Below are 24,967 nucleotides of genomic sequence, written 5' to 3' on the forward strand. Positions count from 1 at the left end.
AACCTGAGCAGAACTGACTCTATGGTTAGCACAACTCCAAGAACTGGCCTCAATCTCTATCTTTGTGGGTATCAAAATAATTGTAGCTTGTTCTGCCCATATATGTAGGTGTACAATTAAACCTATCAGCAAAGAGATGCTACAGATCCATGTCAACGTCTTCCACTCTGAGAAGATGGCATGAAGTTCCAGAAGACAGACCTTCTCCTTATCCCATAGAAATGAAATGATGTTCTGACAAGTGGGGATTTGTAAACAGCTCTCTGCACGAAACTGCCCTCAGCAGGAAGCCCCCTTCCCTGTCACTTTAGAAAGAAGATACTGTAGCTAATTTTCAAACCAGGCACCCTCAGGTTTGACTCATCTCTGGCCCAAGCTCACCTTTCACATCTTTTGATCACACAATACCTTGCCTAACTCGTGAGTTCTTTCCACAGACCAAAGCAGGAGGAATGAAGAAGAAGAAGTAACAGATGACCAGATCTCTCCCCTGGGTTCCCCTTCAGTCATCTCCTGAACACACTGTGTGAACAAGAGGGCATCTAAGGAGAAATCTAAGGTGTAGACAAGCCTGCATGCAATGGGGGATGGCGATGACTCTGACTCCCGTCTCAGTGATGAACTGAGATTACTTCCCTCTTCCTCTTCACTTATTTATCTTTTGGCTGCCTGCGTGGCATGTGGAAGTTCCTGGACCAGGGACTGAACCCATGTCTCAGCAGCAACCTGAGCTGCTGCAGTGACAATGCTGGATCCTTAACCTGATGCACCAGAGGGAACTCTCTTTTTCTCTTTAAAAGCTTTCACAGCCGAACAGAATCTTCAGGGTAGTTTTGGGGGACACTGAGTCCACTATCATCCCCAGATTAAAGGGACCTCTTCTTTCTACTGACATTTGTGAGTATGGTTGTGTAAGTGGTGAGCAGCGGGACTGATTTGTTCACTAACGTGAGTACATTAAGATAGCATCATACACACTGTTTTCATATTCAGACAGAGATTTTCCACTGAACAATGAAAAATCACTTTGCAATAACTCCAATATCTTACTGGAATTTTCAGAGGGAGGGAGTTCTTTAAATTGTCTGTTACCGATTTGGGGGTCTTTCTCATGCATCTATATTACTGAATATCCACAGTTCCGTTCAGTGGCTGTGATCATTATTAGATCGTGACTTGCTGATTTAAACGTCTCACGAAGTCATGTTTTAACCTTAAGTAGAGACAGTGTTAGCTTCTCACGAGGATGCCCAGAATCCATCAACTTCAAACATCTTAAATAAATTGCAAGTTTGTGAAAACAGAAGGAAGGTAACATTCATTAAAAATAGATGCCAGTTCATTATACACAATGTCATTTACAAGGTCCTAACACTGGGGAAGCCGCTTACTCCTGGCTTATGTTTTTTCAGCAAACAAATAGTGGCATCTAACAGAACTGTCAAAAGGAGGCAGGACTGTGAGTCTAGACTTTTTCCGTGAGTGAATCTGACAGAAATTGCATTTATTTCCTTTAGTGATAAATGTACCTGTCACACATCAACTTTCTAGGCAAACTTTTTTGTTGTCCATTGAAAGGTTTAGATTTCACTCTCTGCTCAACTGTTCTTACAGATATCAGTGCCTTTAATTCCTGGAGCTGACTAAATGCTGCTTAAGTTCCTAGGCAGGGTATTGAGTCCAATTTCTTAATTATCTCTGGACATTCCTTCCTATCAGAGTCTTCTCTTTACCAAGGACTTCACTGCAGGGATCTGGAAGCCGTCACAGTCAAAGCCACCAGGCAGACATAAGGAGAGGCTCTGCCTAAATTCCATCCACCTGTGTGGGGGTGTTTGCATGATGCCAGCCCCCGATCCATGGTGACTTTGTTCTCTGCTCTCAGTGCTGTCAAAAAATCATGCAATTCTAGGCACTTGACGAGAGCAGTTGCTGCTTTGCCTTCTGATTTTACTAAAAGCGTGTCTTTTTTTTTTTTTTTTGTCTTTTGTCTTGTTGTTGTTGTTGCTATTTCTTGGGCCGCTCCCGCGGCATATGGAGGTTCCCAGGCTCGGGGTCCAATCGGAGCTGTAGCCACTGGCCTACACCACAGCCACAGCAACACGGGATCCGAGCCGCGTCTGCAACCTACACCACAGCTCACGGCAACGCCGGATCGTTAACCCACTGAGCAAGCGCAGGGATCGAACCCGCAACCTCATGGTTCCTAGTTGGATTCGTTAACCACTGCGCCACGGCGGGAACTCCTTGTTTGTTTTTTAAAGATTTTTTTCCTGCAGTTTTTACTGGAAATAATTGACATACATCACTGTATAAGTTTAAGATATACGGCATGATGGTTTGAGTTACATATATTGTGAAACGATTACCACAATAGCTTTAGTTAACATTCGTCATCTCATTTAGATACAATAAAAAGAAAAGAAAAAAAATTTCTCTTTGTGATGAGAACTTTTAGGAGCTGCTGTCCTACAGAATTCCTATATACCATATGGTGGTATTAACAACAGCCATCATGTTGTCTGTTACTCCCCATTACCTATTTATTTTAAACTGGGAGTTTATAACTTTTCACCACCTTTCTCCAATCCCCCCATTGTCCCACCTGCAAGGGAATCGTGAAGCAGTCAGAGAAAGCCAGACTGCCATATGCAACTCAGAATATTGAAACTTGTGGATGAAAGCTAGCACTGTACTGACTAAATTTGCTAAATCTTTCTTATACCTTACTGTTACAGGTCTTTTATTAGAAATCTAAAACAAAAAGCTATGTTAGAGGAAGACATTTATTTTAGACATGGGGGTTGAGTGGGGATTTTATGTTTTCTTTTCTAGCACAGTCTTTTCAGTATTACAACTACTTTTGCAGCTGGATATACCACTGTTTTTACGGTTGTATCTAGCCATGAGGGTGAACATACATTGAAAAAAAAATCAGAAAAAATCATCGATAATAGAGCCTCTAAGAAGGAAAGGAACTAATTTACCTTCAGAAAGATTTATGGAGAATTATATTACTCAAGCCTTTGTTATGCTCAGGGATCTGTATTGAGTGTGTTCACATTTATTATTTGATTTTCATCCCCTTAGTTAATGCTATTTACTGTTTATACCCACCCTTGGGTTTATTGTTAAAAAACCTCAGATTTGATTTTAGTACATGTATTTCAGTTTATGGGATACAGAGAAAAAAAATGCATTTGTTTTTTTTTAAGTGGGAGGAATAAGTAACAATTAAATGTGGATCTTAGATTCCTGATAAGTCACTACCAAAAGATCACTCAAAGCACTCTCAAAAATGTTGCGCTGGGGGACATACAGCCATGGCCCCAAACCCCAAAGTAAAAAATTAAGTTAAGTAAATAAGAAAGAGAAAGACAAATACCATATGATCTCACTTATATGTGGATTCTAAAATACAGCACAAATTATTCTATTTACAAAACAGAAACAGATCATGGACATGAGAGCAAACTCTGGTTGCTTGGGGGAGGGGGTAGGCAGTGGGATGGACGGGGAGTTTGGGGTTGGTAGATATTAACTATTACATTTAGGATGGATAAGCAATGGGATCCTACTGCACAGCACAGGGGACTATGTCCAGTCTCTTGGGTTAGAACATGATGGAAGCTCATAGGAAAAAAAGACACGTGTGTGTGCGCGCCCATATGACTGGGTCATTTTGCTGTACAGCAGAAATTGAAGGAACATTGTAAATCAACTACACTTTAATAAAAATTAAAAAAATATACATGATATATGGTATAGTAGTACATGCTTATAATTTACATATACATCATGTGTGAGTTCTCATTGACTTAATGGCAAGGAATGTGATTTAAAAAAAGACTGGAGATTGTGTTGCTAATGGTTGAAGCTGGGTGATCGATGCAGGGAACTTCTTATACTGTGCTTTCCACTCTTTCATTTGTTTTTAAATTTACATAATATACATTTTTAAAAGGTTTGTGACCTCTCTCTGGCCCACTGTACCCATGTGATTGGTGGAGAGCTGAGCCTTGAGGGTATTTAAGACTCAGGAGCAGATGGCGGAGAGACACCCAGGTCTTCTGCCTCTTTTCAATGTGTCAGGCTGCTAACAGCCAATTCAGGTAAAACAACAAATTACAGAGCAATTTTAAGGTAACTACATGTTCTCACATTCTAGCATTTGGTAACCACTTATGTGGACGAATTGATGGATACTTAAAAAAAATCACACATGCAAGGAAGCAAGCCAGGGTCAGCAACACTACTCTTGTGCCACCTTTGTTCCTTTTGTGCCCTGGCACACTAGATATATGTCTGGCAGAGAAAGCAGATTAGCAGGTTTGTGAGAACTGAAAGGCATCAGTCTCTGCTTGGTGTGTGAAGAGATCCTATTTCTTCTTAGCCTTCAGTTACTGAGGCCAGCAAATAGTAGAAGAACAATGGATAAAGACTTTTGCTGGGATATGACTCTGCTACACTGTTTCAAAGGAGCTTCATTGATCAGAAACTAGCCTGGTGTTAGGCTCCAATCTCTTCGTTGTCACTGGTTTGGCTTGGGAAATTGTTTACATACTATTTATGGTCATTTGCTTATAAGTTCTGCTGTAAATGGAAAATTAAGCCCTCCAGATCAGCTTAGCGTGGCCAAACCCCACCAAATGACAGTTCTTTCTCCTCCGCCCTCAGACCTTGATGGTCCATCAAAGATAAAGGGGAAAGACTAGACGAGGGATAGAGAGTTTTGTCCAGTCCAGCCAAGGAACCCATGGCCATAGTCCTTACAATTCACCAAGACCCAGCTCTTCAAGTTCTCACTGCCTTCCTCTGTTTTTTCCTAGCTCCAGTACAAGGAGAGCATTGTATTTCCAATAAATAATATATAATTAATTAGCTTTTCCAAAAGCACAGTACCCCTGACAATATAATTGTCTTCTCTGTACCAAAACAGCAGGTACTAATGAGATCAGGTTTTTGTCTTGGAGCAATCAGTTCCCGTTATTTGGCAATTATGAAGTGCTTAGGGGGACGGAAACTCAATTTCTCTGGGTTCATCCGTTTAAAATCAACCTTGTTACTATGGAACGGATAGAATTCTTCTACATGAGAAATCTTATTTAACCAAGTTAGAGAAAAAGGACACTTGCTCTAAGGAAATTTTCATATGTACTGCCTTAGAGAACTTCATAATTTGGAATTAAACAGAATATAGAAGTCGGTAGAGAGGCTGCTCATATTTCTGAGTATGGCTTTGACAGCTCTTGTGATAAACACTACTGAGTAGCCTCCTCAAACAAGTTTAAATAAATGAAAGTTTAGAATAAATAAATTTTGTTCTCTTCATTCCTTAGATCAGATTTTAAGTTTGCACACTCACACACGCACACACACACACACACAAACACGTTAGATAAATTCTTACTGTAATACCTATTTTATTCATGTCTTAATGGCCTCAAATAACTTTCAAGGTCTTTTCAATGATGTATTGTTCGCTTCTGTTAGGAAGTTACAAAATGAAGCTAAAGTAACACAGGTCCCTGACGTGCAGTATCTCTGATGACTGGAGATGAGCAGAGGAAGATTTGAGTCAGTGGCCTGGTGATGACAGGAGGGGAGCATCTATTTTGATACAGGGGGAAGCATTCCTTAACTGGAGGATCACCTTCCATTCACCTTTACACTGTCAAGACCCAGTGGATATTGTGTACCTAGTAGACTGAGTACCTAATAAGTGTGTTACATGAACGGATGGGGGAGATGATGAGAATACATATGTGGAGGGAAGGCCGGTGGAGGAAGTGTCAGGGGACATCACTCAGGTCTTCCCAAGGGACCAAGTGCTCATTTCCCAGGATACTGGGAGTGCTGGTGGTTGATGGCTCTTGACTCCATCACTTTTCGGAAACTGCTCTCATCCCAGCACAGAGAGGGTCCAGATCCACTGGCTCGTCAATACAGGAATAAAAGATCTCAGCCTCCTTCCCCCAAAGTGAGTCATTTGGAAGGGCTCTGTCAGCTCCAGAGCTCCCAGGAGGATTGGCAGAAGTCTTTTTTGAGACTACATTGCCATTCAATGCTCCCCTCTATTCAATCAATCCCACGTGTCTCACTGTGCATCCTGGGGATACACTCCATTAAAATCCCGGTGTGCCAGCTTCCACCCAAGTCTATTTCCCATGAAATCCAATCTGAGGCAGCTGGTGTGGGAGTTTCATTTTGGATGCTATAGAGGATGAAGTTGGAACAACCCTGCCTTGAGCCCAAATGACACCTTTATGGGGATGAGAAGGAGTTACCCTTACCCATTTATCAGAAAATTACTGCCCTGAATACACAAACCTGCGCAATTATAAAGGCAGAAGGTGCTCCCACAGCTGAGCTGTGCTTTACGACAGAAAGTGGCCACCCTGAAGGGGAAAGGCAGATTTGTGCCAGATCATGAAGGGTTTTACTAATCAGTTTGTGGATTTTTATCTTCTCAATGCTACACGCTCATTTTTGCTGAAGTTCAAGGGCAGTAATATGATGCCAGCTTAAACCAAATGTAGGTAACTGTTCTTTTTACAGATGCTATATTTGAAGTTGCTATCAGGCTTCAACTCGGTAACATTCTGGAAGTACATCCTTGTGCATTTTTCTTCAGTGTTATGCAAAATTTATTTGTGTGTAGCATTACAATGTTAAGTGGGAAAGGAGCTATGGTTTCTGATGTATGTGTTATTTCTTCACTGGGGAACATCTTTAGCAGAAGGGTGGGGCTCCTAAATATGGTCTCTGGGACTTCTCAGGCTACATAAATAACTTGAACACTTAGCCCAAAGATGGCAAGAATAATATGACACAGCACCCTCCCACATCTAGGCATTAAAAGAGAGTTGAGAATCATTTCCCAAATTTGGTTCTAACGTAAGTTTTTCTTAGACTCCCCCCAGACTAGTTAATTTTATCCTGTGATACTTTCTTATAAGACCAAACCACACAGAACTAGCATGTATGTTACGCACATGCAAGTCAGATCATTAAGGTAAAATGCTTTAAAGATTGATTAACATATAATTTACCTCACTGTTAATGCTTTTATTGAAACAATCTTGTCATGCTAAAGAATCAACTGCTTTCTACTTTTGCCCTCTTTACCAATAGACATTTTTTGATGTCTTTTACTCAGAATCCTTCAAATAGTCTTTCCCATTCCAGTGAGAGGAAAAAAATTATGCTCCACCATCAGGAAGATAAAATCAGCCATAGAACAACTACTGTAGATCAGTTGGTGCCTTTTCCTTTTGACAATATGCTTTGTTTTGATAACAGAAGGATCTGGCCACCGTGCTCAACCCAGTTGAAACTTTGCAGAGGGTAATAAACTAGTAATGAGAAACTGAGCTTTCAGGGTTGAATCTTGGAGGGAATTGCCTTCTAGCTGTAATCTGTAGCTTTGGTCATCAGCCTCTGCAGAATGGCTTTTCGATAGCAAGGCTATAGGTGCATTTGCCAAAAAAGTATAGCTTCTGTGGGTGTCCTTTTCAAAAGTGCAGTAAATAAGAAATGCATTATTGTCTCAAGGTTTCCTTTCCGATAACCTTGTGTCACTTAGTAAGATCCACTTATGGGCACATGAACTTAAGAACCTGGCACTATGGATTTCTTCGACATCTTCCACCTGCGTCCTTCAAATGAGATAAATATGGGAGCTCAGAAAGGACATTTTTAACAACCAAATACATTGTCTTTTATAATCTCAATTCATATTGATGTGCTGAAGAGGTGGATCAGGCACATAGGTATGGGCCTTTCACTTTAATATATAATTTAGAAATTCTGGGCCACTTCGAAAATCATGACATACTTCAAAATGAGAGAGGAAACAGTATTATCTTTCCAATTCTGTTTCTTGCTCAAAAAGTCCACATTTCACATGAGATTACTCAGTACATTGATGGAAAGTACCAGCCAGTACTCCACTGCTCTTTCACCTTCTACGGTTATAATCTTTCCAGACAGAAACTTTTTCTAATGATGAAGCGTTTGCGTATAAAATGTGAACTTCGGTGTGGAGACAGGACCTCAATCTTGATATAGTAAAGGAGGAAATTAAAACACAAACTGAAGAAAACAAAATCCACCACTGCCCCATCTCCATCCTAATGGACTGTGAAGTGTAAAACTTTGCCACAGATTAGATATTTGAGAGTTGACTTGGCCAATTATAAAAGAAAACATTCACTATCAATGGGGGGGGGGGGAAGACATCCCACCAGGCAACAGTTGGCATCATTCTTGCTTCAACTGTCATTTTATAGAAAACGCAAACTCTGTAGCTCATTATTACAAAAGGTAATTTAGGCTTTGAATTTTGCAGGTGCATCCAAGTAAAATACTTCTGCTTATAATTATGCCTATGACAAGTTCAGGAGAACAAGAACTACGACAAAACATATATTGCAAAGATAATTAAGTAAAAATAAAGGCTTTGTAGACTCCAATTGCTTCAAATTATTTAGCTAAACATGCACATTCATATTTATGTTTGTTTACTCAGAGTTTCTTCTTCACAGATTGTGACAGCTTCCTAATATAATATTCTTCTACCATCAAACATCTCAGATCTCATCTACTCCGTGGAGCTTTCCTTTTTTTTAAAAAATTTATTTATTTTTAAAATTGTATGACTGCACCAGCTGTATAGGGAACATCCTGGCCAGGGATTTTTAACCCAGTGCTCGGGGTCAGGGATTGAACCTGAGCCTTCACAGCAATCTGAGCTGCTGCAGTCCGATCCATAACCCACTGCACCACAGCGGGGACTCCCCCCACGGAGCTTTTCTGAAATTGATATTGTTTGCCTATACTTCTCTCCCTCACCTCTGCCCATTGTTTTTTTTAACCTGCCCCCCCACTTCATTCACACATAGTTTTGGGTTCATCAGGGTTCTGCCCTTGATCATGTCTTGTTCTACACGTTCTCCCTGGATGGGTAACATCCTTCACTTCAAGGAGGGATGACCAACCTCTCACCCTATGCTGTCATCCCCAGCACTGCCTGGATGTCCTGTAGACCTTAAAAGCAAGCATGCCAAATACCGCACTCCTGCTGTCTTCCCTTCCCAACCTGTTCTAAGTTCTGTATCCTTGACCTTGTTTAATGATGCTACGATTAACAGTGTCATTCTCCTCCCTCCTCTTTCTTCCACTGAGACTCCAAATCTTAATTAAATCTGTTTCAGCCAAAGTGTTCCCTTCCATTCCCCATGCTGTGATGTAGTCCAGGCTCTCATCATCTCTTGTCTAAACCATTTCAAAGGCGTCTTCCTTTCATGGTGCTGTTGCCAGATCATCTGCCTTTATTCCACACTCCACATCGCTATCTGATACCTATAGAACAAACATGACTCTGTGATCCTTCCACCTCAAACCTGCATTGGGGAGTTCCTGTTATGGCTCCACAGTAACAAATCTGACTAGTATCCATGAGGAAGCTGGTTCGATCCCTGGCCTCGTTCAGAGGGTTAAGGATCTGGCATTTCTGGGAGCTGCAGTGTAGGTCACAGACATGGCTCCAATTTGGTGTTACTGTGGCTGAGGTGTAGGCTGGCAACTGCAACTTTGATTTGACCTCTAGCCTGGGAACTTTGATACGCTGTGGGAGCAGTCCTAAAAATACAAAAAACTAAAAACCCAAATGCCCTTCATTCACCCTCTTTTGCCTATAGGATTAAAGACAAATTTGTAAATCTGGAAACATTTGTTAGTTAGGAAGTGCCCTTAGACATATGATTACTATCTTTCAGCTTTATAAACCTACCCCCTCACCTTGGTTTCCTGCTTACTCTTGGCTCCAGTCAATATTTCCTGAAGATAAACTTTTTTTTTTTTTTAGGGCTGAACTTGTGGCATATGGAAGAACCCTGGCTACAGGGTTGAATTGGAGCTGGAGCTGCATCTGCAGCCTATGCCACAGCCATGGCAACAATGGATCTGAGCCACATCTATGACCTATGCCACAGCTTGTGGCAACACAGCTTGTGGCATCACCGGATCCTTAATCCACTGAGCAAGGCCAAAGACTGAATCTGCATTCTCACCTAGACCATGTCGGGTCCTTATCCTGATGACCTTTTTTTTTTTTAATTAATACTGTTTTCCTTGCCTGGGATTCCTTTCCTTTTCTTTACCTAGTAGGTCCACCCCTAAATAGTTAATATTTTTCATTACTTTTAATAAATAAAATTTGTTTACTGAGACTATTTGAAGTTTAATTTAATTTTTGTCTTTTGTCTTTTAGGGCCATACCCATGGCATATGGAGGTTCCCAGGCTAGGGGCCAAATCGGAGTTATAGCTGCCTGCCTACACCACAGCCACAGCAATTCAGGATCCGAGCCACGTCTGCAACCTATACCACAGCTCATGGCAATGCCAGATCCTTAACTAACTGAGCAAAGCCAGGGATTGAACCTGCATCTTCATGGATACTAGTCGGGTTTGTTAACCACTGAGCCATGGACGGGAACTCCTGTTTTTAAGTTTGTAAAAGTTTATGTATGCTTCTGAGTAGAAAGTGTTTAAATCCTATCAGCTTATTCTCAGAGTCAGGAGTGTGGGCTTATGATTTCAGAGCAAAAAAAAGCATTCCTAAGTCCAATAGTAATAGAGATAAAGAGTAAACCAATCTTGTCCCCAGAGATCACAGATCATGCACGAATGTCTCCAATATATTCTTCTTTCACCCCAGTGCCATGGCTAATTGGAATACAGAAGACTATGACCTAGAAGAAGCAAATATTACTACTGGGACTGAAAAATTAATCAATGCTGTCTACGACTCAGAATAAATTGAAGTGAAGATTAGATGCTAAATGTTCTGTTATGTTAAGTGGTGATGATTAAGGAATATATTTTACTTACTAGTATGGAAATTTCCAAACTTAAGAATTAGCAGAAGAAGAACAGTGTAAATGAATTCTCATTCACATCAGCCAACATCAAGAGTTAGAAATTTTTGGAGTTCTCATTGGAGCTCAGCAGGTTAAGGACTCAACATTGTCTCTATGAGGATATAGGTTTGATCCCTGGCCTTGCTCAGTGGGTTAAGGATCCGGTGTTGCTCTGGCTTTTGGTATAGGCTTGGAGCTGCAGCTCAGATTCTACCCCTGGCCCATGAATTTCCATATGTCTCAGGGACAGCCATAAAAAGAAAAAAAAAAAGTCACTTTTTGTTAATTGTGAGTCATTTTTCACCCCAAATTGTATTTTTCTGAAATATTTTAAGGCAAATCCTAGTCATCATACTGTTTTGTTTGTGAATATTTCAGTTTTTAACACAAACATAAAAAATTTAAAAAATCTTTATAAAACCATTATATTACCTAATAAAATTAGCAATAATTTATTAACTACCATTGTTATTAACAATATTATATTCTTATTCACATATCATTATTATGAAATCATTATTAATAATAATTTCTTACTATCCAATTCAATCTATATTCAAATTTCCTTAATCATTCCATACATGTCTTTTTTACAGTTTTTTTATTCAAATGAGGACTATATCTTACATTTGGTTGACATGTTTCTTAAGTGTCTTTTAATCTATATTCACTTAAATTTTTTTGGTTAATATCATATTTGTTGAAGAAACTGATCAATTTATTACATAGACTTTTTCATATTCTATCTAGTAATAATGAATTTGGTGGAAACCAAAACTTGAAAATACATTTATAAGCACTCCAAAGAAAATGAAATACTAGTGTGTAAATTCACAAAATATGTATGGGGTCTGTATGCTGCAAATTACAAAATATCAAGTAAAGAAATCAAGCTCTAAACAGTGACAAGACATACCATGTTCATATAAACTCAATAAAGTAAAGGTATCACTTCTTCCTAAATTGATCTACAGATTTAGTGTCATTCCTAATAAGATTCTAGCAGGTATTCTATAGTCATAGACAAGCTTATTGCAAAATTTGTGCAGAAATTCACAGGCCTTGGGGGTAGGTAAAACAATCTTATAAAAGAACAAAGCAGGAAGACTTATTCTATCCAATATTTAGCCCTACTATATAGTTACAGTCATCAAGAAAGAGTATGATATTGATGGAGAGATTGCTACATAGATCAGCGGGACAGAACAGAGAGACCAGAAATAGACTCACACAAACATGCCCAACTGATATTTGACAAAGGTGCAAAAGCAATCTAATGGAGGAAGATGGCCTTTGTACAAATGGTGCTAGAACCAGCCACAGGAAAAATTTAACCTTGATCTGAATCTCACATCTTTTTCAAAAATTAATTCAACATGGTTCATGGAGTCTAGGGTAAAATGTAAAATTATAAAACTTATAGAAAAAAAGTACAGGAAAAAGCCTTTGGAACCTCTAGCGATGCAAAGACCTCTTAGACTTGACACCAAAGATGTGATCCATAAAAGAAAAAGATTGATAGACTGGACACTCCAAGCTTTGTTCTGTGCAAGACCCAGTGAAGAAGATGAAGAAGGAAGCTATCCATTGAGAGGAAATATTTGTAAGTTACACATGCAACAAAGAAGAAGTACCTAGAATATATAAAGAGCAATCAAAATTCAATAGTAAAAAAAGCAAACAATCCAATTAAAAAAGGGCAAAAGGCATGGATAGCTATTTCACTGAAGAGGATATATGGATAGCAAACATGCACAGGAAAATATATTCGATGACATTAGCTATCAGAAACATGCCAATTAAAACTACGAGATTTCACCACCTATCAAAAGAAAGGTGAAAATAAAAAACAGTGACAACACCAAATGCTGGAGAGGACACGGAGAAACTAAGGCAGGCATACGTTGCCAGTAGGAACATACAATGGCACAGCTATTCTAGAAAATAGTTGGGTGGTTTCACTTAGAACTTTACATACAACTATCACACAACCCAGCAATTACACTCTTGAGCATTTGCCCAGAGAAATGAAAACTATGGTCACACAAAAATCTGTACACGTGTGCACAACAGCTTTATCTGTAGTAGCCTAAAGCTGCAAACAATCGGATATCCTTCCACAGGTAAATGGTTAGACAAAGTGTGATAGAGCCTTACCAAAGAATATTACTAGGGCAGCAACAGAAAAGAATAACTGATGTGTGCAACTATTTGGATAAGTCCATAGGGAATTATGCTGAGTGAGAAAAAGCCACTCCCAAACCTTTACGTGCTTTGAGTCCATTTCCATAACATTTTTTGAAATAACAATATTATAGAAATGGAGTACAGATTGGTGATTGCCAGAGATCAGGTATTGAGAAGGGGGAGAATGAGGGGGAGAGAAAGAATTGGGTGTAGGTTATAAAAGAGCAAAAGAAGGATCCTTGTGGTGATGAAAACATTCTGTATCTTGATTGCAATGATGTCAATATCCTGGGTGAGATGATAAGCTTTTGCAAAATATGGTTTCTACTGGGGGAAAAGAGCTAAAGGTATACAAGTTCTTTCTTTATAATTTCATACAACTGTATGTAAATCTATACTTATCTTCAAAAAGTTTAATTAAAAATGTAAAGAAAAAACTAAGGGTAATCTTTAATGAGAGCAAACATATATGCTGTTTCTGAGTGAGCAGCAAAAAAATATATATAGTAAATACATAAATAAGACCAAGAGTGTTTAAAATTACCAAGTTAACAGACATCAGGAAACAAGAAACAAAATTCAATACTTAGCTACCTATATACATTCATACCTATCTACACGTAAACACACACAGTATAGTAATTAAAAACATAAAATAAAAAGATCAAGGTTTGTCCAATAAACAGAAATGCATTCCGCTCACATTTTAAGAGATAGGTATATCTCCTTCAGATTTTACATCTCCTAAGCAAGAAAACAGAAGTGTGTGGAGCCTGAATGACCTGTGGGTGTTCTCAAAAGCGAAACCGGATTCAGGGTCCAGACCGAAACCCTGTCCCCTCAATTCTCATGCTCCCTTGCTATAAATAAATAAATAAACAAACAACTTTTACTCCAGAAATGACCTACTCCACCAAATATCTCCCATTAGGATCGCCAGCCTGCCTTGCGACAGCCTCAAATCATAAAAGAAGGGAAATGTGCCTGAAAACTGAATTACATTTTTCTCAGGCGTAGAGGCTCTTCTGTATTTCAAAGGTCATTTATTTTTCAATTCTGCCATTTTTCAATTTCTCAACGTGTGGCTGTGGGAACCCACCCTGCATCTGAAGCTCATGAGCGTGGTCACTCAAGCAAGCACCTGAGGTTCTAACTTGCCATCTCCTAAAGCGAACTTGCTCCCCGAGCCCTCAGGGGCAGGTTGGAGGCTTTTGATGCTGGAGCTTCGGGGCTGACTTCCACCTCAGCCTCCCTGGAGAAGGCACCTTATAGGGTGTGATCACTCCATGACAGCGACCAAGGGCTCTAGGTTTCAATTAGTATCAGTCTCTGCTCTCGCTGTCATAAAAATAACAGTACATTTATTAATTCTACACACAACAATACTGGTTTGGAATGACAAGATCTAAGTTTCTATCCCATGAATGCCATTTCCTTCTTTTTGGCTGCCTTGCACCACATGGAGTTCTCAGGCCAGGGATCAGATCTGAGCTGCAGTTGCAACCTAAGCCAAACCTGTGGCAACACTGGATCCTTAACCCACTGTGCTGGGCTGGAGACTGAACCTGCGCCCCAAGGCTCTCAAGACACCTTGATCCCGCTGTACCACAGTGGGAACTCCTAAATGCCATTTCTTAGTTGTGTGTCCAAGAGTAAATTATTTGGCCACCCTAGGCATCAGTGTCTTCATCTATAAAATGCAGAGCTGCTAAAATTTGCTAAGATTGTGAGAAACAGTGAAATGAGAAAGCCTCTAGCCTTCAACAGGCATTGAATGAAGTTTTTAAAAATTGAATTTAAGTTATTTTGAAAAGACTGAAATATAACAGGAGTGGAACTACTTAATTACCTAAAAAGTTGTTTTCCCTTGAAAATTTCAGGCCAAGTTATGTCCTCTCACATACATGTTTCTGGGCATGCTCACCCAACTAGTGTGATTAATAATGGCTGACAGTTACAACAGACAACAGAAGATGCCGGGCTGAGGGACAGAGCTGTCGATCTAAAACAGTCATTGAACCAAACTACTGTTATAGAATGTAGCTGAAAGACATAAAGACCAACAGAGCTCAGGAGTTCCAGGAAAGAACCGCCCAACACATACTTCATCTGCCTAAAGCACACTTGAACCTTGAACAAAGGAGGTGACATGCAAGCGGCACCTCATCGATTATTAAGCATGTGCAAACATGAGGATAAACAGTTGTGGAGTGCCCACCATGGTGAAGCAGGTTAAAGATCTGGCTCTGTCTCTGCATTGGCTCAGGTCACTGTGGAGGCAGGGGTTCGATCCCTGGCCAAGAGCAGTGCATTAAAGGATTTGGCCTTGCTGCAGCTGCTTTGTGGGTCATAGCTGCAGCTTGGATTCAATCCCTGGCCTGGGAACTTCCATATGCCGTGAGTGCAGTGAAAAAAAAGGAGTTGTTTATCACACACACACACAAAAAAACCACTTGGGGAAAAGGAAAAAAAAAGGCAGTTATTATAAAAATATTAGTTACTAAGTTGGGGTCACTATAAATACCTAAAACACTAGACAAAATGATAGGAAAATGAGAGGGGGCTGTTTGGAATTAAAGTGTAAAGGGTTTTATGCCCTTTTTGTGTTCAAGAGGAAGATAAAAATATAAACTTAGATTTTTATTTTTATTATATATTTACTTCTTTTACAGCCACACGTGTGGCATACTGAAGTTCCTGGCCACGGATCGAATCTGAGCCACATTGGTGACCTATGCCACAGCTGTGGCAAAGCTGGATTCTTAACCCACTGTGCCTAGCCAGAGATCAAACTTGCATTGCCGTAGAGACAATGCCAGATCCCTAACCCACTATGCCACAGCGGGAACTCCAAATTTTTATATTTGAAAATTTTAAGATTGTAATTAATTAATTAATTTGCTGGCCACACCGCATGTAGAAGTTCCTTGACCAGGTATGGACCCCCAAGCTGCAGCAGTGACAATGCTGGATTCTTAACCCCCTAGGCCACTTCAAACTTAGAATTTTAAATCAAGTACATATGTGACTCTTTAAGGGTAACTACTGAAAGTCCAGAAAAAGATATATAACTCCTTCATTAGCAGAAGGGAAGAGAAGAGAATAAAGAAAATAGATGAAGCTCACAAAAAGCAGGGAAGAAGGAGAAGCAAGAAAAGAGCTTGGTAAAAAGAAGACACAAAGCAGGAAATTAAAAAAACTCTAACTGTTAAGTTGTAATTCTATATCCACTAATCAGATACAAAATATGAGAGGAAGGTAACATCAACTTTAGGATAATGGCCACCCTGGGGAAGGATGGAGAAATGGGAGACAAAACTGCTTTGGTGACATCAGCAAAGTTTTACTTTAAAATACCCAAAACAAAAATGGCACAGTGTTAATATGTGTCCAACTTGGGTCTCTAAGAAGTATACAAGGGTCTCCATTATCTTATTTTCTGTTAATTTGAAATATAAGACAATAAAATCCATGAATTACTTATCTTCACAAGGGCATGTGTGCATACGTTAACAAAAAGAAAATCTATCCTGTGTTGTAGCAAAATTCAATAAATTAAACACTATATTGGTAAAATGGTAGAGGAGGAATGTGCATTGTGGGGAAGTCCTGGCTGTGATTCGGGAAGGGTCTTCAGTGTGCCTGCTTCATCCGCTCCCTATCCCAATACCTGCCTCTTATTGGCCCTTGTCTAAAGTCTGTTGGATCTACTGCAGACAACAGGAAATAAGCAAGATATTGTTCTGGTGGGTTCTGAAAGGCAGGACAGCTTTCCTGAAATTCTCCAGAGCTACCTGATGCTGGAGAAAATCCAGATCAACCCATCACGTCATAATTTTCAGTCCAGTTTACTGAGAATTCTTTTAGGCACAGACCTGACTCCATAGCAGAATCCAATACTACAGTGGCATTCCATTGCAATTAGTAAGTGGCAGGGGGGTAGGCTTGGTCTTTTTTGGGCAAAGTTTGATCTCCATCCATGGTCTTGGTGATTTTAACCACAGTACTGGACTCCTTTCCTATTAAAAACAGTGCCTGGCGCAGCCATAAAAAAGAATGAAGTAATGCCAGTTGCAGCATCATGAACAGACATAGAGATTGTCATACTGAATGAAGTCAGATAGAGAAAGACAAATCACCTGTATGTGGAATCTAATAACAAATGATATGAAGGAACTTATTTATGAAACAGAAACAAACTCACACATTTCAAAACCAATGCTATGGGGAAACTGGTGGGGGGAGGGAAAGAATTGGGAAAGTGCGACTAACATATATATACACGCTACTGAGTAAGATAGATGATTAACAAGACAGCACAGGAAAATCTACTCAATGGTTTGTAATAATCCAAGTGGGAAAAAAGATTGGATATATTTATAGGTATGACTTATTTCACTTTGCTATACACCTGAAACTCATACAACATTGTATATCAACTATACTCCAATAAAATAAAATTAAAAAACAAACAAACCCCCAGTGCCTGGCAAAGGGCCTCAGATAAACTCCTGCCTATATGTAGATGTATAATTGTCAGAATCGATTGCTGACAGAGACCAAGTAATAATCTAGCTATGTGCACAGGATAGCGATTTAATGTCACATAGGAAAGAAACACTGAATAGACTGCCATTCTTTCGGATCCACTGGATCTAGGTTTTGCATTCCTCCTCTTCACATATCCTGTCCCTGAGACCCCCACCTGCAGTCTGTCCCCTTCCCAGTCCCCACATCCATTTAAACCTGAGGAAGGCAACATTCAACCAGCCCAAATTCCCACCTCGAAGCAGTTCTGCTCCCCAGGCCCTCATGTGCCACTGCATCTCCAGCCCCTTGACAGCTATCTTGGTTGGTCTTCATCAGAGCCTGGTTCTTGCATCCCAGTTAGTGGTTGGGCTACTCCTAGGGGGTGTATTTTCCCCATGTCTCCTTTCAACATTCTGGGGACTGTTTCTACTTCTCAATTCTCAGTTGCTCTGAGTATTAACATTCTAGGGCTACTGCAACAAAGTATCAAAAACCAAATAGTGGCAACAATAGAAAGTATTGTTTCACAGTTCTGGAGGCTAGAAGTCTGAGATCAAGGCATTTATAGGGCCAGTTCCCTGAAGGCCCTAGGGAAGGGTCTATTCCAGGCCTCTCCCCTACCTTCTGACAGGTGAACGGCATATGGCAGTGTAAACCCATTGGTCACATGACATTCCTCCTGTGTATGCAGGTGTGTGTATGAATTTCCTCTTTTAGAACACCAATCAGAGAGCATCAGGACCCATGCTCCAGTTTGACCTCATTTCAACTAATATATCTGCACAACCTATTTCCAAACCAGGTCACTTTCTGAAATACTGGAAATTAGGACTTATTTATAAGGTTTTAGAGGACAAAATTCAACATGTAACAACACTGCAGTAATAACAGGAACAACACTACAGTTTCTTTAACTTGCAGAAACACTGTTACTCATTCGATTTTTTTTTTTTTTTGTCTTTTTAGGGCCGTACCCACAGCCTATGGAGGTTCCCAGGCTAGGGATCGAATTGGAGCTACAGTTGCTCGCCTACACTACAGCTCACGGCAATACTGGATCCTTAACCCACTGGGTGAGGCCGGGGATCGAACCCGAAACCCCATGGATAGTAGTTGATTCGTTTCCACTGCTCCATGACAGGAACTCCTCATTCAATTTTTTTTTATTCATTCCTCTGTTCACTTATTCATTCAATTGATATATGTTGAAAGCTCACTATATGTAAGACACTCTGCCAGGCGTTAGAAGAAGCAAACAAGGCAGGGAGGGTGAAGAAACTCCCTGTCCATCAGGAGACACTGATGAGCAAGATGAGAGAACTCATTTTGGATCCTTCAGTACAAGTCTCAAGAGGGTGACTCATTTTCCCCAAAACTGTTTTAACCAGCCAAGAGCTGCCAGATTTTGATAGGATCATTCCCTACTTACACAGCTATCCATTCCCTAAGAGTCTGTTACTCAATTTACCTGTGATCAGGGGGTCTGTTTTACTGATTTCACCATTTGTTCTCTGAAAACTGTTATTTTCCTGAACTTTCGGTGTTAAATCCTAGGACCTGGAAAATCCATTTACCAAGGTACTGCTTTACTCCGAAAGTGATTTTTGATAAAGAAAGCGCTGTGGGGAAAAGAATTTTAAGTGTCCTCAGGCAAGATCCCTCTTTGAAACAAAACATTCTTTTGCCTTTTCCAGAGAATAAATCAAAGAGCGAGCCAAATGAAAAATACAGAAGAAACAACAGGTCAAAGACATTTTCATCCAACTCGTTACATCACAGGAATACAGGCTCTAAACAATTGCATTGGACAACACACTATTTCTCTTAAACAGCCCTGAGTGACCTTATGAATACACACTTCTCCTGTGCTTTTCCACTACAGCCTCTGAAAGGACCAGCCTGTAGGGGAAAACCACACTGTTGTTCATGGACTGTTTCCAGAATGACAGCCTGTCTAGTGATGCCTTTAAATTCCTCATAGGTTTGATGCGTGGTGTGTGTGTGTGAAGTAAGGACTAGTGTTCTTTCACCTTAAAAATTCTGCTTCCTCTTTACGAAATTAAATCCACAGTGCTCTGTAACCTGAGCATACCTGCTCCTTTGCCCAGCACAAGACAGGCTGAGACTGGGGCCCCTGTCTTGACCCAGTCTCTGAGTTTTAAGTGGTAAGAGGAAGTGTCCTCTGCAGGTCCAGAGCACTGGGCACATTTAGGCATCACGGGTCTCCAAGTAAGGAATCCGGATTGGCTTCTGCTCTTGGATTCGCGCCCTCGTTCTACATGTACTTGTGCAGGATAACCAGCTCCTCAAATCGTGCAGCTTTGTCTGCTCTGCAGAGGCTGGGGGCCGTATCTGTCATCCACTGACAACTTTAAAATCATTGGGGACCTCTAACTGGGGAGCCTCAAACCAAAGATGGAGAATTAAGGACAGTTACGTGATGTGTTGTTGCCCAAACCCACACACTTTTTGAAATGCTCTTTGAAAGTGTTGGAGGCTAGGTTGGGGTCTGGCTATTTGGTGGATTTTGAAGGAACCATATATTTCAAGGTTAGGGTCATTCAGATACACATACAAACACACACATATGTATGTTATTTAAAAATGGAAAAAATAAATCTCACTTTATTTTTTATTATTGAAAATAAATAAATTACTGGGAGACTCAAAACAAGACTTGCTGATATGGTTAAAGTGAGTTCATTCAGTATTCATTTTCTGGGCCTAAGGATATTTTAGGTGATCACTATTAACATGGGGCAGAGTGATGAATATACATGGAACTTTTTTTTTGTCTTTTTGCCTTTTCTAGGGCCATACCCATGGCACATGGAGGTTCCCAGGCTAGGGGTCTAATTGGAGCTGTAGCTGCCAAGCCTACGCCACAGCCACAGCAACACAGGATCCGAGCCGCATCTGCAATCTACGCCACAGCTCACAGCAACGCCGGATCCTTAACCCACTGAGCAAGACCAGGGATCGAACCCACAACCTCACAGTTCCCAGTCGGATTTGTTAACCACTGAGCCACGATGGGAACTCCACAGAACACATTTTTAAATACTCACTATGTTCCAGACCACTATCTATGCCATCTAATTAAATTAAAATGATATGAAGATACTAAGTTTTTAATTCCCTTTTAATTGCACTTTCAAGCTGAAAAAACAGCTTGGGGAAGTTCAGGTACTTCTAGCTGCAGGTTCTACAGCTAGCGAATCCTGGAGCTGAGATCCAAATGTAAGACCACCTGTTTCTAAAATGTGGGGGCTTTTGCCACTACAGAACTCTGCTTTGAACATGAGGTCCACAAGCACCTAAGAGATTTGTGGGTGGAGTTCAGGGGGTCCATGGGGAAAAAAAAACACATCTTTCCTTTCCCTCACCTCTCACTGAATGCTAGCACTTATTTCAATGATAAATGGTCACAACAATCCTTAGAAGTATTAGCTCTTGTTTTTGTTTGATTTCAGGCTTATGTGGGAGGGAGCGAATAGGGAATGAGATTTGAATAATGGACAGGGTAAAACAAAAGGGTGACCTCCTTGGTGACAGGAATCCGAGGTATAGATATTCGTAGCCTCTAAATAAGTGGTACTCCTACACATTTGAGAATTGAAATTACCTTTAGAGTTTTGTCAAATATACAAATTCCTGGAACTTGTTCTCCTGAAATTTTGATACAGAGGTCATCTGCGCCATGATATACACACAGGAGGAATACAATGAGGGCTGAAGGAGAAAGCTGGATGGACGGCTGGATGTAGGAATACTTGAATGAATAAAGGAAAGTCACAGTAAAAGAAGAAGCAGGAACTGAGAGTCGGTGAGATGCTGACTGCAGCCAAGTGCTGTGTTCTTGAGGTCACACTGCCTGTCACTGTCTCTCTCCCCACAGTCCCTGTGTTGGGGACCTTCTCTGCATTTCCACAGAGTCAGACTCTTCCTAGTGCTGGAAAGATAGATTATTTCTGCATCTTAGGGCTACAGGCAAATATCAGGAAGACTCACATTACAGGCACCTCTCCCCCAGATAAATAAGAAGTTATAGATGAAGAAGAAAGAAAAGGGGAGGCTTGAGATTGAAAAGACTGTCAGTTCTGCTGCTTACCACCTTTCAGTGTCATTTCCCAACTCCTCACTCCCCTCAAGAAGCACTTTAGGGAGTTCCCGTCGTGGCGCAGTGAAAACGAATCCGATTAGGAACTATTTGAGGTTGCGGCCTCGCTCAGTGGATTAAGGATCTGGGGTTGCTGTGAGCTGTGGTGTAGGTCACAAACGCGGCTCGGATCCTGAGTTGCTGTGGCTGTGGTATAGGCCGGCAGCTGTAGCTCCAATTCGACCCCTAGCCTGGGAACCTCCATGTGCCAAAGGTGCAGCCCTAAAAAGCAAAAAACAAACAAACAAAAAACCCACAAAAAAACAAAAGAAGCACTTTAATAGATGTAAGCACAGTATTTTTGGTATATTTGTCAGGGGAGGGAGCTATAGATTTTCCTGAGAGTAGCTTCAGGTTTGAGGACTATTTTCTAAGTACTGTTACTGAGTTCCGTTTTTGCCTGATGACATTTTATTTATTAAGAGCATTTATTAGTGACAGTCGAATGGATTTTTCTTGTCCTTCTACACCACATCGGAAGCGAAAAAGGAATTTTCTATGACATTTGTCTCACGCTCTATTTGATATTTATTGGAGCCAGACTAGAATCTACACATGTTCCAAATAATCACCTCATTATGATGCCATTTACTGCCAGTCAAGCCACCTTACTTCCTGTAGAGAAATAATATGATACGTGTGCAAAGGCTACTAATGGTGGCAAAAAAATTAAATAAATAAATGAACCTACTATAAGAGATGATAAGAGAAAAAAGAGCAAAGCTGCTGCCAGCACTGTGGCTCACTTGCTTTCCTGGTAGCTGCTGGAATTCTAAGAGAGGTTCTTTATTTGGAAAACAGCAAAGCAGATATTCACCTATGTCTTAAAATGGTAGGTGAAAGGCATGACATTCAACTATTGCTTATATACTTAAAAGAATCTAGTTAAGAAAACAGGGCAGCCTGTTTTTACTTAATTAGTGATCTTTTCTTCCCTCGGGCTCAAACTCCAGCAAGGAGAGGCATTGTTTCACCCAAACATGTCAGGTTCGATGAGGATTATGGATATCCTGGGGAATGATGCTGAGGACGCACTTCTTGGATATTTTTAGAGCGGGAAGGGCAATGTTAGAGGTTAGGTCCTCTCAGACCTCTAGAGACCTCAGCTTCTAGACACGCACCAACTTCACGGGCATAATGAACAGCCCACCCACACGGCCAGGCTACTCCCTGAGTCACAGAGCACCAACCCGCAGCTGGGAAGAGAAAGCCCGCTCACACACTGGCCTGTGCCCTACAGCCTAGCACCAGAACAGGGGCTGGGCCAGTGAGCCCCTCCCCGTCTCAGGATTTCCAAATGAGTGCACATTCTCAGTCTCCGAAGAAAGCTGAGGCCAAAGGATTGTGATATGGAGGAGGACGGAGGGTGCCATGTCTACAGAAAGTCAAAGGCATGAAGGAGCAGAGACTCTGAATAAGCCGAGAAGGCAATGGCTAGAGGAAAAAGTGTGGGATGGCTTAGCAGGAAGGTTGATGACGCCTTGGTCAGGCTAAGGGATGGGGCAGCGTGGGGGGGATGTCTATTTATTGTCCATGATGTTCTGTTGAGTCCAGTTCTGCTTGGACTCCTGGGGAGAACTGTTTTTGTTTCTCTTCAATCAACCACCCTTTACCTGGAAAACATTTAGGGAGCCTCTCTTTTTCATGAGCAAATTTGTCAAGTTAGACAGACTCACTTCAAAATGCCAGCGATGAAGCCACCACAGATGAATTCTAGAAGTCTGAACTGCTGAGACTCCAATGCAGGGTCCCCCACTAACTGAAATTAAAGCGTGGCCAGGAAACATTTTGTAAGCAGAAGTGGCAGAGAGCCAGGCAGCAATGACCTTAGGACATGTCTTGTTAACAGAAGCACAAAAGAGATTGAAGTAAAATACAGATGCCCAGAGTCACAGTTCAAAGTTACCGTGGCTGGGGGAGTTTCCGTTATGGCTCAGTGGTAATGAACCCAACTAGTATCCATAAGGATGTGGGTTCAATCCCTGGCCTCACTCAGTGGGTTAAGGATCTGGCGTTGGTGTGAGCTGTAGTATAGCCAGCAGCTGTAGTTCGGATTAGACCCCTGCATATGGAACTTTAATATGCAGTGGGTGTGGACCTAAAAAAACAAACAAAAAAAAGCTATGGTAGTTGGATGCTGAGATGCTAAGTGTGGTTCCTGGGAAAGAGCGTGGAGGAGCCACTCTGCTACTCAGGGTGCGAGCTGCCCCTATGACAGCTATGATGCAGGGCAAAAGCTATTTTCAATTTTTTACCTTTTTTAGTAAAAGCAAAAGTTCTCTGGATTTCTTTCAGTTAGTGAAAATGGGTACTAATGCAGATCTTTCCAAACAGTGAAGTGACCTAAAGTGAACTTTTGCGTTTTTTTTTTTTTGTTGTTTTGTTTTGTTTTTTTTAGGGCCATACGCATGGCATATGGAGGTTCCCAGGCTAGTGGTCCAATCGGAGCTACAGCTGCCGGCCACAGCCACAGCCATATCAGATCCAAGCTGCGTTTGCCACCTACACCACAGCTCAAGGCAAGGTCAGATCATTAACCCACAGAATGAGGCCAGGGATTGAACCCACAACCTCTTGGTTCCTAGTCAGATTTGCTTCCGCTGTGGCATGACAGGAACTCCCTAAAAGCAGGGAACTTTTGAAAAGCAGGGGATACTCGTATTTGACTCTTGATGTCCAATGCTGTTTCATGTGGTCCAACCCAGTACTGTGCTCTGTACCAACTTCAAGCATGTGCAGGATACAGTGCCTGGCACCTCTGAGTTCTTCCCTGTCCACTGTTTGCAAGTAGCACTGTTATGTCTTTTTTAGAAAGTGAGATATTCATGTTTTGCTCATAAACAACAACAACAACAGAATAATTGGTATAAGTCAGGGTGTATGTGGATTTTGTTCTAATGGACCTGGCATCAGTCTGCTTTTTTTTTTGGCCTGGAGATATAGAGTCAAAGCAAATTCAACGATATTTAAATAACAACAAGGATTCTGATTTTCAAATCAACCTGAGTTAGCACCTTTGAAAAACCTTACATAATAACACAATTTAAAATTGTACTTTAAACTGTGGGCTGATTTCTCACTTCAGTACCAAGTGATTTGCAAAAATATCCACCTACTTGCTTAGGACAGAAAATGTGGTATCATTGTTGGTTCCTGTCTTTCCTCTT

The 24,967-nt window shown here is 40.9% G+C and overlaps 1 protein-coding gene across 3 annotated transcripts in view; it reads right to left on the bottom strand.

Moving 5' to 3' along the window:
• Positions 1 to 24,967, bottom strand: part of NKAIN3 (sodium/potassium transporting ATPase interacting 3) — a 571,670-nt gene that overhangs the window by 89,711 nt on the left and 456,992 nt on the right. The gene's annotated exons all lie outside the window — the stretch shown is intronic.

The sequence above is a fragment of the Sus scrofa genome, chromosome 4, assembly GCF_054392235.1.
Source record: "Sus scrofa isolate SSC_HxYL_T2T_F1_AM1 chromosome 4, Sscrofa_HxYL_maternal_Yorkshire_Landrace_v2.0, whole genome shotgun sequence".
Taxonomy (NCBI): domain Eukaryota; kingdom Metazoa; phylum Chordata; class Mammalia; order Artiodactyla; family Suidae; genus Sus; species Sus scrofa.